The sequence below is a fragment of the Wasmannia auropunctata genome, unplaced genomic scaffold, assembly GCF_000956235.1.
Source record: "Wasmannia auropunctata unplaced genomic scaffold, wasmannia.A_1.0 LD336052.1, whole genome shotgun sequence".
In the NCBI taxonomy this organism is placed as follows: Eukaryota; Metazoa; Arthropoda; class Insecta; order Hymenoptera; family Formicidae; genus Wasmannia; species Wasmannia auropunctata.
In genome coordinates, this window is record NW_012026838.1 from 658,041 (window position 1) to 671,499 (window position 13,459).

Here is a 13,459-nt window from a genome sequence, read left to right on the forward strand (position 1 = left end):
TTCTGTAAATTAATATTCATTCCTTCGCGCACATCGGACATTCGCGCAGCAATCGCAGTTCGTAGCCGAGACGACGCTTCGAATTAACAGATAATTCGTGGTCGCCATAAGCGAACGCTACCGCGAACTACGCCGCCAGTGTCCGGTCGGGCAAACGGATGGAAATTCCCAGCGGACGGCAGAAAGGTGCCGAGCTGTTCGTTAAAGCGTCATGAGGGGTCGAAGGAAGAGGAGCGGAACCGTGGAATAGATTAGGCGTCTTGGATTCGATTATAATCGCCGGCGGATCGAATCGGTCTCAACTAACTTCGTCGACCGCGGATCCTTGGCAGAAGCGAACGAAACTCGCACGGGATTCGCCCCGGTCTGGTAGACCTCACGCCGTACGCGAATTTGCGTTTGAAATCGAGAAGAGGTGGGGACCTCTCGTCGCTCGAGCTCGACGCTCTCACAGGCGTGCGGACTATTTGATCCTTGCACTCTAAGGACCCGCTAACTGCGGCGGAAACTTCGACGCTCTGGGTATAGTTGATTAAGGAGACGGATAAGCGCCGCGCTCTTGCTTAATGCAGCGAACCAACAGCTCGCGAGACGTTACCGCTGAAAGTTAGCGCGTATTCGCTCGCCGCTGCTGTTTCCTTGATCAAAACGATGTAACAATGATATTGCAATAATTTGCTATAACCGCCTTGTGTACTTAATTTCTTGCATTTATCGAAAAGAATAGTGAATAAAGCGTGAATACTGAAAGCTTGACCATCTCACAAATATACGTAATAGGCAATCTCAAAAAATCATAGCAACAAAATGATAAATAATTAATAGACAGATATTTTAATGAAGATATTATTTTAACAAAATGGTAGTTTTTTTTTTAATGATAGTGAGACAAAGAACACGAAAACATTGAGACTTCAATCTCATGACAAGAACGATAATCAATTATTATCTTTCATATGTATAAAAAAATATAAAAAGCTGACGCAATGGTGCATTTTTTCGTGTCTGCAGCGCATCGAAAATTATCGTAACATAGCAGCAGTTTCGATTCTTGGTTCTAGCCACGGCAGGAGTTGCGAGAACGATTCGTCCTTCGTCCATGCGCAGCCCCGAGGCTGCGTCGTCCTTCCATCCCCCACGAAAACGGAACCGCGGCGAGAGCAACGGGCAACCGACGGTCTCGCGAGAGATAACGATCGAAGCCTGAAATATGCACCACGCCAATTTACCGATCGAAATTATTATTAAGAGGTACCTGTGGTCAAGAGAGAGCCCGAGGAATGGAGAGAGCCCCTCGGTACCCCTGCATCGCCGTCGACGCCGGCGTACCGAAACCTGGCGGCTCCTGCTCCTTTTGCACCATCAGCCTATAATATTCGATGTGCGAAAATCGGAAAGTCAGGAGAGAGGAAGGAGGACGGAGAGGGAGAGAAATTACAAGAGGAAAGGAGGACGAATAGAATTCGAGGATCGCCGAACAGAAGGAGGAGGAGAAGAAAAGGGGGAATATCGGCGTGCCCTCGTGGGCAGACGATCTATACTGCTTATGAAATATATCGTAAAGTTTCGCGGAGGTGAGGAGAAGGGGGGGGGGGAAGATGGTGGGTAGAGGGACGCCGTTCGAGAAGGCACGGTCAGGAAGGTAGCAGCTTCGAAACGAAACGAGCGGAAAAGAGAATGAGAGAGAAAGAGAGCAAAGGAGAAGGAGAGACTGGAGGCTAAGCCTGTAATCATGAGATTGCCAGGAGCTACTGCAGCTGATTGTTATCTTGTATCTACACCCACCACTTTATCGCCGGCCATCTTATTACCCTCGACATATTGACGTCACGCACGTACACGAAGGAGCGGGTACTCTCTTTCTATCTACTCTCCCCTTCTCTACTCTCTATTTTGCTCTTTTCTCCTTCGTTTTCATCCCCATTGAATGCTACGTATCCTGGATTAGAAGATTGGGACCGCAAACCCGTCCCGAGAGCCGCCGCCGGGCCCAGCCAGCCTATAAAAACTAATAAAATTTAAGTTTCCGGTGTGAAGCGCTCCGTATAAATAATTTCGTTTACGCATATTTCTTAATTTTTAGAGGATATCTCTGCAAAAGAAAAATTAATATTATAAGAAAAATTAATATTAAAATTAATATTTCAAGAAACAGAAGTGCAGGTCACTATATTAGTAAAAAAAAATTCTATATTCTCTTCGAAACGTTTATTTCGTAGACTATAGATTTCAATTTTAAATATGTAAATTTGCAAGATTAAAATTGTTGCACATTATCAAATTGCAATATCTTAGAATTTGTTAGTTATATATATCTCTTAACTGCAGGTTGCAACCTTTTAGTCCTTCGATCCTGCATATCGCCATTATCGTTGGTTATCATTATTCGTGATTATTCTTGTCCTCCTCATAAGTAGCGCGTCGATAAGACGCTCCCCCACGATAATTAATTGACGAACAGACGTCGATAAATTTAAACAAACGTAGCAGGTTATTACAAGTCGGATTCCTCGACAACTTTAAGACGTCGATTCTTAACGTTCGGTATGCCCCAGGAGCGGTGACAATTCAATTTGTTTTATGAAGGATCAATATAGAATTGTGATCGCTTGATAAGAAACGACAAGATTTCGAAGTCATTGAAGATATCCTTTTTAACGTGTGTATTTAACTCTTGTAGCTTCAAGCTCATAATTTATTAATTATTGTTGATCAAATATTTTTATTTATCCGCCAGAAAAGTCAGAGATGTATTATAGAATATATTTTAAAAATAAAAGGAGCTATAATTAAAAGACGATGTTTTGTGTCCTGGATTACAACCGATACGCGGAATAATTATTTATAGCACGAACATTGAGAACATTATATCTCGATGATTCAAACAAGATTTCGATTTTAATCTGGATATCTTGCTCGATATGGTCGATATGATTCGTCGAGACTCGTTAGCGTGAAGTTGTCGCTCTTTAGTCGCACTACGCGCTTGTTCATATACAATTTATTTGTAGCACTTTCTGCGGAAGTGATTAATAATGTTGTCAAAAGCCGAGTCGGCAACAGGGTATAATTGCGAAAATGTCCGTGTTCGTGTAGAGTAAGTCACTGGATATTAGTCGAGATCGTTGACTTTGATAAGGAAATTATGGAATTAGAAAAGGCATACTAGCAGGAATCGAACGGATATACTAATTGTAAGTGCGATGGAGATAAATCGACTTTAATAATTAATCAAACTATGCTAAGCAAATCGCGAATTTAACTCTCAATTGCAAGGGAGTGTAAAGACAAGTTTTAACAAGGTTGTTGAAAAGTGTGTCATTAGGAGATATGTGAAAATTTTGTCATTTTGGCTAAATATATGTTTCTTCATTGTTTTTTTTTTTTTACTTTAAAAGAGCAATGCAAACTTAATGGCAGTCGGTAGCCAGTTTCTCTCCGAAGGACCTGAGCGTCAGGGTGAGCAAAGGAGTTGAGTACAGGTAGGAACGGAGCAGACGAGGAAGAAAAGAAGGAATTCACGAACTGCAAAATGCAATTATCGGCATTAGTCCGCGGGGTATCACGATTCACCAGGGCTGTTCCTGCAGGTCGAGTGGGTGGTAAAGCTTCTGTACCGGGTGTGTAACCCATCGTGGAATACATTGCACTATAAACTTTCGCAAAAATCAAGAAATATCAAAGGACTCACTCTCCGGTCTAAATAACTAATGAGAAATGTTAAGTACAGCGATTTGTCGAGAAAAAAAGATTCGTAAATAATTTTATTATTCCAATTTCATTGACAAATGTATCGCTAAATTATGTTCTCTCCAATTCCTCGAATTTTCCAGGATTTAACTCGCGTCTGTGGAAATGCTTTAAGAATTTTCTCGACGTGATTTCGCGACAGGTCGACGACTGCGTCGGCGGAGTTTCATCGATCATTGCTCAACCAATTTCGGACAAATCGTGAACTACGACGGGGTCGGCACAATTTGTGCCCGAGAAATCGGGAGTAAGGCGATAGGACATAATCGACTCGGCCGAGTATCGGTCGATTACCTCCCGGTAACAAGCAGCTTCTTCTCTAATCGCATCACGGCGATGATTCCTCGTTACGAAACACGCCTAATAACCCGTTTTGCTACTCACGACCAGTCGTGCTGGGATCACTGACGATTACAACGACAACCCGATTCTAAATTACAAGTGCATTGCAGTGAACGTAAGACTATCCGAGAATTAATCCGGTCGACCTCTGTCTAATAGGTACTAATTCAAAATCGCTCGGCGAGAGTCATGGCAACTAAAGAATTTAGGATTAATAATTTAACTAGTCGCGAGATGCGCATAGCAACCTATTGCAGATATATAGGATGTTAAAAAAAATCATTATTTTTAATAACATCATGATTGATTTTTACACAAAAAATCAAAATTCATAGATTAAACGATTGATAATAAAATCCATCTTGGAACTATATTGCATTAATCGTTTCAATTCATTCGTAAGTAAAGTCGAAAGTTCAACTGAAACACGGTAAATAATAAGTTTTTAATTAAAAATTACATGGAATATTCTCACGTTTATCTGATACTTTAATTCAATTTCGAATCAATAATCTCTTACGTATAGATTATTGAAATTAGTACAGGTACGATAACGTGAAGGATTAATGAGAAACGTCATTATCGTGATTTCGTGATATAATTAAACGTCTGGAGAAAATGTCTGTGCGCGCGCTCACATTTTTCAATACGGGACACCCCGTATACGTGAACCAGCGTAGGTACGAAGCCCGGTAGCCCAGGGCCATAAGGTCGGACCTCCTCTACTCCCTCACCTACACGCGCTCAGAGGAGGTGAAGGAGGAGAAGGAAGAGCAACGATTGGTAGCGGATGAAGAGGAGAGCAAGAAGACCAGCGAAACGAGCGGGGAAGAAAGAGAAGGAAAGAGAGAACGAAGGGATCGTCCACATGCGACTCTCGGCTTACACGGTCTATACTTTGCGTCGTGGTATCTGTATCTCAATTCTGACGGCGTAACATACGAAGGTGGCACACACAGGACGAAGAGAGACAGGACGAAAGAGCCGAGAAGGAAGACCAGGGGAAAGGATAGGGAGGGAAAAAGAGGTGGTTTGCGCGGGAGGGCGGGGGAGGAGGAGCGAGGAGGCCCGGCCGGGTCCCTGGCGTTGTGTCGGAGCTCACTCCGTAATTTTCTAATTATATACTCGAAAATAATTGGTTATTATCCCCCCTCGTATGTACGTGTGTGTCTGTGTGCATCGGTGATGCTGCGCCGGATCGCGAATGCTCTGTAGCTCGAGCCTAAAGGGAATCACGAGCGCGTCACGGAGCGCCGCCGTGCCGCTTCTTCTTCTTCTTCTTCGTCTATGGTTTCTTTCCTTCTTGTTCGCCCTGTCCTGCCTCCGCGAGAATCATCTGCCATTTAAAATCCACTGAGAAAGACAGTTGAACGGATCGCAAAAATTAAATCGATAAATATTAAGATATAATATTGCATGTGTCTCCCACACGAAACTGTACATAATACGTTATTCGTATGATTATTATTGGAAAGTATTTAGAAACACAGTCGATATAATATCACGAGATCCCGCACAGAGAGAATTTTCTTTTAAAATTTATCCTAAAGATCACATTAATCGTGGGATAACATAGTATTTCGACAAATTTTATGTAAATTTCTCTATTTTTTTTTTACTGTGCACTACAATAATTAATTTGTTATAGTATATTTTTAAAAACAGTGAAAATCATATCAATTTCATCGAAATACTATGTTGTCCCTCGATTAACCTGATTTTCAGGGTAAATTTTAAAATAAAATTCTCTCCGTGCGGAGAATCATTCCGGATACAGGAGCGCGCTGATTCGAAGAACATCGAAAGAAGTGCCGGTCTCGGCGATAATAAATTAGCAGCAAATTCATGAGTTTTCATCGGCAAGACACGCCAGTAGCAACGGTAGTCCTTCGAGAACAAAACGATAGTCATCTCCTCTTTCGGGCGAAGGGTCGAAGAGAGATTCACGAGTGGAACGGCGCTTCGCCCCTAATTTGCCGGGGCAGCGAGCAGCGTTCCTCTCGGGGGCCCGGGAACGCGCTTGGAGTATTAATAAAAACGGTGAGAAATAGCTTGCGCAATATCTGAAATCGGTCTCACCGTCTCACCGATATTTTTTCGACATGCACGTAGCGATCAAAGATATCGAAGTCGTTCGAAGGGTTGGTAAGATCGTCAACGTCCAAATACGAGGGGGTTGCACGATCGGTGAATCGTGGACAGGAATGCCAGCGAGCTAGATCTCTCGGCTATGTCGATCTTATCGTCGCAAACGACTCGGTTTCTTCGGGATACACGTGTTGACAAAACATGTCAATGAAAATGATACTGCTTTCTTGATTCAAGTTGATGAATTCTCGTTCAATCATATCGTATTAATTTAAATACAAGATCTTCGTGCGATTCGTTGTCATTAACAAAAAACGAAAATTAACTATCGTGAGATGAATAATATAATAAAAATATGATAAAATATTGAAAAAATAGTATTTCTTAATTTAAATTAATGATTATTTGAATAAACAGAAATATTAAAATTAAATTAATATAAATTTTAACTTATGATAGATATACATTTTTTTCATCCTCTTATTACACAGAAAAGGTCGAAATAACGTGTGTTTGAATTTTTTGAACGCATATACAACGAAGAGCAAGACTAGTTTCATCAAAGTTCGTGTTTCTGTCAAGGGGGGAACTTGAAGACATTCTTTTCTAAAATACATCTTGATGACTTTTCCTTCAAATGCTTTTCACTTCTGAGAATCACGGATAAATTATCATCTGCATCTTAAGATCTAGCGAGCTTCGCGCGCAATACCACGAGAGAGATCCATCGATCTGGAGATATTAACGAGTCGGTCTTTCTACGGGCGGGAAAGGACTCGCGATCGAGATGAAACGGACCATTCGTAAAGGATATCACCGATATCTAGGGCTGTAAGAACGTTGACGAGTGACAGATCGTTGACATGATCTACAAGAGGAATGCAAAAGGAGAAAGCCGCTCTATAGCTTTTGAGATCGGTGACAATCGAAGGATCGAAAACCGACGGCTACCAGAGGGCTCGTACCCTCCCGAACTGTGGTGGTGACATTTTAAGCGGGTCATTAGTTTACAACCGGTGGCACATTAGTTCGCATTAGTACACGTTTTGTTTACGTATGTCAGTCCCGCGGCCCCGACAGAAATCGACGATCTCACCGATCGGACTCGTGCAACGGCTAAATGGAAAAATTATGCCCGTCGAAATTCGTTCCAGTCTCCCTTTCCTCTCGACCGCGCCTCCTTTACACGACTCTTAAAATTCATGAACCACCGCGAAGCGATCTCGACCGCTCGATCAAGGCGTGCGAGTGTCGCCGCGTCGCATCGCATCGACATTAGTACGCGCGCACGGAAATTTACGTAATACCGGTGTAATTCTCGACCCGATCCGATTTGGGATAAATATAGGTCGCATGCCGCGCCTTACGGACGCCCGTTATTTCGACGCGATCGCGCGACGCACTGCTGCGACGATGTAGCGAAACGGCAATCGTAAAACGACTGTAATAAAGCATAATGTGTCAATTAGGGTACCATTAATTATCTTAACTCTTAAATGCGTGTTTAACTAAAATCTTCATAATTGAGCTTGTAATTTGCAATTTCGCGATAAAACAATGTGCGATTTATCGTACAGATAAATGAAATGAGAAAAATATAAGAGTGTCGATCTTTTATTTAAGGTGGTTTTATCATGCAAGTCTCAGTCAAAAGTTAGTCTCTCCATATAACTAATAATTCAATAAAAACATTTCGCATAGACTATATTATACATATGCGATTGTATGACCTTTATGTGACAACACTATCGAGTTGGTTGAGCGATAAAACCACCTCAAACATTGAAACTTCTTAAATATATTGAAGGGAGGATATGCATCTGCCTTTTTCTGTCATTTCGAACATACGTTAGGATGATCTGAGGTAAGATTACAGCGCGATAAACGTGCGATCTTATGTTATCGGATGCAAATTCGAAGTAGATTAGAACGAATTACAGCGTCCGGCGTAGTTCCAGAATGTCAGAGGGCATAAACGCGGCCCTTCGCGGATTTTAGACGACGCAAGCCGGAAAGGCTGATATCACTGCTGATAAAGCAACAAGCTATAGGTCACATAAGTTCACTCTTGCATTTATGCATAGAAAGCGATCAACCAGTAAAACAGATCTGATTTTATTCAAATCATAAGAACAGCACGTACGTTGCGAATAATTTTCATACCGATTACTTCGATCGGAGATTCTTATCGACGGATAAAAATTAAGGATATTTTATCAATTTCGACATATAGTGAAAGAAAATCGTTCTCGAAATATATCGCAGTCTTAAATTTAATATTAATTTCCTAGTCCTTGTAGAAAGCAAATTGAAAATCGATCGCGTATATAACTATCACTATACATTAAAAAAAGGCAAAGGCTAAAAAATGAAATGTAGCATGGCACAAAAACGAGTGAAATCATGAGTGAGATTAAAAGTAATATTTTATTTCTGATTAAAAAAGAAACAAATTAGAATCTTGATTCATTAGAATTTTGTTCGACAAAATATTATATCTAATATCTACGGTTCTGACTGGGAAAAGATTCGTCGCAGTCGATTTGTCGATTAAAAACGGCCACGCCGCGCCGATGCGACGTGGCGCGCGCGGTATCAAAAGGCCCGTCGTCCAACGTCGCTGCGCCGACGACGTCCAAGCTTAATGCATATGGAAGCAGGAAGCCGGCGACGTCGAAAGGTCACTCGGTATTTCGCCGGGGTGACGAAAGGTTATCTCTCGCACGGCAGACGCGGATGTGTCAAACGCCACGAAGTGGCGGCGAGAAATCTTCCCTCCTTTCCCCCCCTCCCACCCGCGTGCTCTTCCTCGACCCTTTCTTTCTCGGTGCGCCGCCGGTAGGCATGAAATTAAATTCAATCTTTGACTACGCTGGATTTGCATACTTTCCCCGCGCTTCGGAAGCTCGAACGACTGTCAACGCATAAACACGGGATTACCATAAGCGGGACCTATTCCCGGAGCGATCCATTTTTTCGGCCGAGCCAAGACCGGTCAAGCTGCGGCTGCCAAGTTGGCTCTCGGCGGGCCTGGATGATGGTTAATGGATCGTATAAACGATGTTCAACCTGTCAGAAGTTGCACGAGTATCTTCCAAGATCATGTAAAATGTTATAAAAATGTCGACTTGACATAACTCTTATGATGCATACCCTTTTATTAAAAATATCTTGGTTAGTTTGATTTGTATTCAATAAATTACAATTCTTTTGCGGTGTCTCGTTTCTTATTTCTTTCATCTAAAATTTAGCGATCACTGATGTTCCAGTCATAAAAGACAAAAGCTGGTGGCCCGGAGGAATGAAGTGGGAAGCGAGTCGATTCGAAGGATATGGCGAGGACGATAGCGAGCGCGAGACAAACGATCGTAGGGGAGGAGAAAAGAAGGTGGAAGAAAAGAAAAAGAGAGAGGGCGAAGGATCGTAGGGTCGTCGTTCTTGCGGATGATGAAGTGGCCCTCTTGTTATCCCTAAATACCATGCGCGGCTCATGAGCAAACAGCGACCGCAGTGAGACTGCCCGCCGGTTAACACCGCCGGTCCCTATGGGGGCCCATAAGACCCGCGCCTTAGGGGGGCCGGAGCCCCCACTGGCTTCTAGCACCCTTGTTCAACCCATTATAAACAAGGCCTGTCTGGACCCCAATGCATTATATTCCGATATTCCTGCTTCAACGCTGGATTCGGGACTCGCGCGGCGGCGCCCATTCCCCCCCGCGACCCATCCGCCCCTCCCATCTTATTTTCTTCTATCTTTGATCAAACGGCTCGTCGAAAAAAGTGTGCGGGATAATCGATATGCTGATCATTCTCACAGCGCATTTTTAATTTGCGATTATACGCCGCCGCAAATTAATTGGTCATAATAGAAATCGATATGACAAGAATGAATATGCATTTCGCTTTGTCAAGATCGAAAGTGAGCGAAATGAAAAAAAAAGATATATCCAAGCAACAGAGAAAGAGATAAAAAGATAAGAGAGATGTAACAAATGCAGCAAAAAAGACATTTAACGTTTTCTCGAGGCAATTATGCTTTTTTGACGTTAAACATGATGAATCAATTTAATGAATTCTAATCAGCTATGACGTCAAAACACATACAAAGAATCTCTCGTTAAAATCAAGTTACAAAGTGCATGATTACAGCGTTACTGCTCATCGTAACGAGACGATAGAGGCTCGCCGTACCCGCTAGCGCCTCACTGGATAGAATGGATTCAACTGGCTCCGCCGGTGCCAACCAATCATTGACCTCTAACCATTCTTCCGTGACCCACGGAGAGGCCCGTCCGATATTTACGGAGGGCGCGCGAAGAGCGTTGATTAAATATCATACTAATTAAATAATTTATTACGCCCGCGCGCCCACGCCCGGCTGATAAACGACGGTCCATTCTTCTGCGGACCGTGGCGGGCTCACGGAACGCTCTCCACCAAGTCCAAATAGGATTTTCTCTTTCCTCGCGTCGTTGGCAGTCGGCGGGTCGGGATCCACCGTTTAAAGGATAAAAGATCATCAGCCCGTGGAATTAATCCTCCTCGGACAACGCGCGCGCTTTAATGCCGAGAATCGATATGTCCGGTAAAATCGGACATAAAAAATTGTTCAGATATATCAAACACGTTGTGGAAGTCAGTTTAGTGCGAGGAACTTGAATAGTGCCAAACGTTATTTATATCTATTGCTTTCATTCAAAACAAAATCTTTTTCTTGACGCGACAGTTAGCAGTTTTTGATTAATTTCTAATCTTTATAAAAATGTTATTTACTCTTTTCTGTGAATTCAATGTTGGCTGATATTCTTAGCCTTTTACGTCTAAATTATCCTCGAATCCTTTCTTCAATTTCGACAGACAGATGCAACGTACACGTGGATCTTGTCATTTTGAGTGTTCAATGTCCTGATCCGGCTTAAGGAATTGCCCGCAGCAATGTGACAGAAAGTGGCGTAACGAGGACGACATCCTTAGGCAGATGTCGTCTGTTCGAATTGTTTGCAAATGAAAAGCAACCGCAAACGGGGAGACGTTCATTCATAGAGAATAAACTCACAATGATTACAGAAGAAAATATCTGTCTCTCACAAAACCGATATACTACCAATTATTGCAATATTAATTATTTAGTATTTTTGTATATCCAAGCTAATAAATTTATATTTAAGATTAGAGAATAAAGTTTTAGGATTAAATGAATTGAACAGACAGAGTAAAATCTAAATTATTTTTTAACGTATCTTTTTACTTCAAGTACGTATAATGGTATAAAAATCAATATTTGCACTATCAATAAGAATGAAGCAGTTTGTCATGGGTTAGCAATATATGTATCCCTAGACGACTCAATACTTCTATTCACTAGTATAAGCTGCGTCATTTATCGAACGATAAATTAACAGTAACAGTGAAAGGAGACCCCGTTCCTGGATTGAATCGTTTCCGGTTGGCGCGTGTTTCTCCCCCGTCATATTACCGAGCCATTACTTCCTCGCGGGCGACCCAGCATCCTGTCACCCATACCGAGTTGCTAAAGGAGTCACCCTTCAAAGATCACACGAGAATAAACGCACACTCGTTTTATTGATAACTTTATATCGCCAAAATTTATCAATCAATACACTGAAACACGTTAGTAACAAAATATTTTTCTAATGTTCGCAGAAACAAGGGAGAGGACAGAGAGATTCATTCCTGAATTCCTGAAATCAATTTTCCTTTGGCAAAGAGTTATTCAATAAATTTAGAAATTCTCTGGAGAGTAGTATAAATTAAATTGTAAAAATCCACTGAAAAATAAATATATATGTTGCATGCGTATGTTTCCCTGTGTATATCTGTATAATAAAATGTCTTAATTTAATTAATTATAAAATATCTGTTTTTCAGAACTTAATTTGCATCACTTTTAATTTGAATTTATTCATGATTTGTGACATCTTTAATGCCAGTTTAAAATACAAGATAATTTCTACAGACAGGACTCTAAAAAAATTACTGCCGGAGAGTCACCCTAGCTGGTGCGAGCCAAACGTCACGAGACTCCGATGGCGATGTTGCGGAAACGGTCTTCGAGGGAGGGGCCATACCGGATCAGAACGAATCATTAGTGCCATCGCGACACAATGGCACGGCCACGTGGACCCTCAGGAAGTTTAGCACGACGGAGATTGCGAAACGCGCCGAAGAGAAGGACAGAATTCTCCCGCTCTCCCCGTTTTCCTTTTTTTTTTCTTCCTGCAACGCATACACGTGATATCTAAATCTAAGTACCCGAGGACGCCGGAACGAAAGCGGAACCCGGACATTACCGGGAATAATTTACGATTTGTTATTCCGCTCTAATATGCTCCGGTTTCTACCCCCGCACCGGATGCGTTCCCGGCTTTTCAGCTGGCAGAAAGGTCGTCCAACACTATGATAGAAGACAACGTGAACTCTTTTTAATACAATTAATTTATTAGGAAAAAATAAATTAAGATCCAATAAGTTGCTTCAGAGCAAGTAATTCAAAGATTTTCGAAAATTGCTATTTTCAGAAGCAAATAAATCTGAGAATAGAAAAATTTTATTATTAATTTTTTTAAAAACGTTAATAGATATTACTCTTGGCGATAGCGTGTAAAAATCATTTTAACTTGATAAATGGTCTCTAAAGAAAAATTCAATGCTTGACTTCGATCACAGCTTTCTAATTTTATTATTATTTTTATTTCCTAATATTCAGCACCTTCGCATTTACACGATTTGTTCACGTGTGTAATTGTATGTGCGCGATCATCATGAACAGCGTTAACCAAAATAGGAGTGCATTCAGAGACAGCGCTGGACCGTGAAGATGACCGAGGCGCTCAATGTGTCCATCCCTGCATCTCGAGGAGCGCCGGTTTCGTGAGCGCGGCCGGAGACTAGAAAATATTTCAGTATCTCACGTTGACGTTAGTGGAGGGTTTCGCAACTATCTCCTCTATCTTTTCCTACGGTTTTACCTCCGCGATGCGTCGCCGGCGGACAAAAATGTACGCCGCGTAAACACAATGGCGCGTTGGAAAGCGATCCTCGGTTTTTTTCGGGCATTGTGATCGCGCTCTGGGAACAACTTTCCCTCCCGCTCTCTGCCCCACCCATGGCGGTAACCCCCCGGAGCAACACGTCAGAGGGACAAATTTCACCCCTAAACGCGCAAATAAAGGATAAAAGCCGCTAAATTAGCCCAGCGAAAGCGATATAAATCAAAATATTAGAAAACAGCCGCGTGGATGGAAGCGGTCGGTGTTGG

The 13,459-nt window shown here is 42.1% G+C and overlaps 1 long non-coding RNA gene across 1 annotated transcript; it reads right to left on the reverse strand.

The window, feature by feature from the left end:
- Window positions 1-12,061: 12,061 nt before the first annotated feature.
- LOC105451386 lies at window positions 12,062-13,232 on the reverse strand. Its single transcript, XR_974580.1, has 2 exons — window positions 12,911-13,232; window positions 12,062-12,417 (listed from the first exon to the last, which is right to left on the reverse strand). It is a non-coding gene; the product is annotated as an uncharacterized LOC105451386 (long non-coding RNA).
- Between the last annotated feature and the right edge of the window lie 227 nt (window positions 13,233-13,459).